This window comes from Coenobita brevimanus, chromosome 41 (assembly GCF_032717465.1).
Source record: "Coenobita brevimanus isolate Jiangsu-jjx chromosome 41, ASM3271746v2, whole genome shotgun sequence".
In the NCBI taxonomy this organism is placed as follows: domain Eukaryota; kingdom Metazoa; phylum Arthropoda; class Malacostraca; order Decapoda; family Coenobitidae; genus Coenobita; species Coenobita brevimanus.
In genome coordinates, this window is record NC_136994.1 from 14,165,327 (window position 1) to 14,169,741 (window position 4,415).

Here is a 4,415-nt window from a genome sequence, read left to right on the forward strand (position 1 = left end):
CTGGGAGCCAATGGGTTAACACTGCTATTAACATCACTACCATTAACATCACCAGCATCATACCATCTTCATCATCATCATCATCATCATCATCACTCATCTCCAACCTCCTCATCATCATCATCATCATCATCATCATCATCACTATCATCATCATCATCATCACTATCATCATCATCATCATCATCATCATCATCATCTCCATCACCATCATCATCATTAATCATCATCTCCATCCTCCTCCTCATCATCATCACTATCATCATCATCATCTTAAAACCACTCACAGCCAGCTCTCTCGGACTAAAATAAATGATGATAGTAACAAGCATAGTCACGAAGAAGTGCTGTTTGAACAACTTAAAATCACTCTTCCATCTACACTTAACAAAAACCTTCACAAAACACATCTATCTATCGATCTATCTATCGCCATACGCCTTAATCCTGTAAGGGGTGGCCACAAACAAAGCGCCTCCATGTCATCCTGTCTCCCGCCATTTCGCTGCCCTCCCCCAAGCTCACACCTCCCTCTCTCATAAACCTCTCCACTCCAACCCTCCATCTCATCCTCAGTCTCCCCCTCCCTCACTCCACATATATTGCAACTATTTTTATTACATTTTTTTCTGTTTCAGAAAAAAATGAGGAAATAAAAAGTTACGTATTTTCCAAGCCATTTTCAAAAATTAAATACAAACAAAATTTAAAAAATGGCTCTTATTTTCTCAGGTAAAGGACAGGTGTGTTTATTTTCCATTTTCTATCCACCCATTTCTCGTTCCCTATTTTACCCCATTTTTTCTTCCCCATTTTACATCACCCATTAGTTGTTCCCTATTTTCCACCCACCCATTTCTCCTCCCCTATCTTCCATCCACCCATTTCTCCTCCCCTATCTTCCATCCACCCATTTCTCGTTCTCTATTTTCCAAACACCCATTTCTCCTTCCTATTCTCCATCCACCCATTTCACCTTTCCTATTTTCCATCCACCCATTTCTTCTTCCCTATTTTCCATCCACCCATTTTCCTTCGCTATTTCCCATCCACCCATTTCTCCTTCCCTATCTTCCATCCACCCATTTTCCTTCCCTATTTTCCATCCACCCATTTCTCCTTCCCTATTTTTCATCACCCATTTTTCCTTCCCTATTTTTCACCCACCCATTTCTTCTTTCCTATCTTCCATCCACCCATTTTTTTCTTCCCCATTTCCATCCACCCATTTTTTTCATTTCCATCAACCAATTTTTTCTTCCCCATTTCCATCCACCCATTTCTCGTTCCCTATTTACCATCCATCCCAATCATCACTCACAACATTTCTCTACCCATTTATTCATTTTAGGGACCTCTGTTAGTACCCACCCTATTTTATATCCATTATTTTTGTTCATCCAATTTACATTCCTCCCATTTCTGACCCACTCCAACCTGAACCAATCCAATTTTTTTACTAATTTCTTTTACCGCCTCATTTTCATCCAATTTCCATCTATCCATTAGTTTTTTCACCCTATTTCTATCTACTATTACCCATTTTTTTAACCACTATTTCTTACTCATCCCAAAAATTTCAGTCTAACCTTCAATTTTTACCAATTTCTTTTCCTTACCACCTCATTTTTTGCCAATTTTCACCTATCCAATTTTTAACCCAAATATTTTTCACCCCATTTTTACCTATTATTACCCATTTTTTCCCCACTATTTCTTACTCATCTCAAAATTTTCAGTCTAACCTAATTTGATCACGTGCAATCCTCACCCACACCTGAACTAACACTACCAGCTAACATAAACTAACCTGATCTAACCCAATCTATCCTCACTAACAATCCAACCTAAACTATCCACCTTAACCCAACCTAACTAACAACCCAAACTACCCTTCCTAACACAACCTAAACCATCCGACCTAACCTCTCTAACTCAACCTAAACCATCCATCCTAACACAACCTAACTAACCTAAACCATCCATACTAACACAACCTAACAACCTAAACCATCCATACTAACAAAACCTAACTAACAACTTAAACCATCCATCCTTATATAACTCAACCTAAACCATCCACCCAACCTAACTCAACCTAAACCATCCACCCAACCTAACTCAACCTAAACCATCCACCCAACCTAACTCAACCTAAACCATCCACCCAACCTAACTCAACCTAAACCATCCACCCAACCTAACTCAACCTAAACCATCCACCCAACCTAACTCAACCTAAACCATCCACCCAACCTAACTCAACCTAAACCATCCATCCTCCTAACACAATCTAACTAACAACCTAAACCATCCATCCTAACACAACCTAAACCATCCATCCTAACAACCTAACTCAACCTAACTCATCCAACCTAAACCAACCCAAACTCAGCCCACTAAAGGAAGCGAGTTAAGTATCAAGGGACTACACAGATGTAGGTTTAAAGAGGGAAGTAAAAACAATATTATTTATGGAGGTATGTGTCGAGGTGATATTAAAAGGTCAGAGAGAGAGAGAGAGAGAGGTGAGAAAAGGTTACCAGGAAAAGGTCATGGATGCTGCGGAGGTGTGTGGGGAGGGGGAGAAAGGTCAGACAGGGGATTGGTGGAGAGGTCACAGAGGGGATTGGGGGAAGGGGGAGATGGAGAGGTCAGATAAGGGATTGAGGGGAGGTGGAGAGGTCAGGGAAGGGATGGGGTAGGGAGGGGGAGAGGTCAGAGAAGTGATTGAGGATGGGGAAAGATCAGAGAGAGGATAGTTGTGTATGAAATATATATAGAGAGGTCAGAGATATCCAAAATGGCAAGACAATCCCATGGTTAAAGTATAATGGGGTTAGATATATAAAAACTGACAGAGGAATGTGATAACTGCAGTGCAAGAAATATAAGTCAAAGATATGTGGACTATATATCTTGGCCTAAAATTGTCATCCCTCTATCTTGACTGCTAAGTTAAAACAGTAGATCAACACTAGAACATGATGATGCCAGTCACGAAGAATTGCGACACAAAGGTTGTAGAGTCAGTCTTGTTCTTTCTGCCACTGAGCTACGGTACGTCAAATAAGACGCAAAAGATTAAAAGTCTGATATACTAAATTGTGGTTGCATGATTTTCGATTAACGTTTGAGGAAGAGTTGAATCTCCTTTGTTACAAGTGAAATCGACCCTCTAATCCGAATATAAATGGCCATCAACCGAGCTGAACGAGGGTAGGGATCTTCGCCAGGTTATAATAAACGTATTATAGGATATGACAAAAAAAAAAAAAACTTCCTTCACTTCCCCATAAGTATTCATGTCTCCTCTTTCCACCCCCCTCTTTACCCTCCAACTCTTCTCCGTCCCAACCCTCTACCTCATCCCTATCCCTCATCCCTCTCCCTTACGCCCTTCCATTCCTACCCTCCACACCTCTCCATTTCCACCCTCCAACTCCTCCACCTCTTACACTCAACTCCACCTTCTATCTCATTCCCATCCCTCTATCACCTCCTCCTCATCTCTTGTATACCTCCATTTCCACCATCCACTTCATTTTCACCCCTCCCACTCTTCCATTTCCCACTGCACACTCCCCTCCATCCCTAACAACCTCCAAATCAACCCCTCTCCCACCCGCATTCCACCTCACCCTCGCCCCCTATCTCCTACATCCCTCTGTTCTCATCCCCACAATCATACCTCACATCCTCATTCTTCTTCTCTTCCCCTCTTTCTACATGATCTTCATTCTTCAATTCTTCCATACTTCTGTCTCCTCTCTCGACTCCTCCCCCTCAATCTTCACCTTCCACTCCGACATCTCTCCATCTCAAGTCCAATTTCTTACTCTCCTACACCACCGATATCCATCTCTCACAGCCTTTCATCTCCATCCTCCACCTCAGTATCACCTTCTATCTCCCACACTCTTCCCTTCCAAAAATCCACCTCATCCCCACCCCCTCCCACTAACCCACACTTATATCTCCCTGATCCTAACCCCTCCCTCCATCCCCAATTCTCCAACCTACCTCTCTACCTATTCCTCAGCCATCACCCTCACTCATATAATTTTTCCACACCTCTACCCTCTCCATTTCTACCCCCCAATCCTCCTTTACTATCCTCCTTAACTCTAGAACTCATCCATGCCTACCTTTCAACCCCCACACCCCTCCAAATCCACCGTTCACTCTTCTAAACCCCTCTCCTTCTCCCCAACCCTTCCTAACTCTTCTCTAACCTCTCTGGATAAACCTACCATTATTCACTAACCCCACCCACAACCCAATTACCACATCCCCCCACACTGACCCCTACATCGCCAAAACTCACACCCAAACCCCATCAGGCCCACAAACCTCACCATCTCAACCTTCTCCTTCACAAAAACACCACATCAACCCTCACAGCATCTTCATAA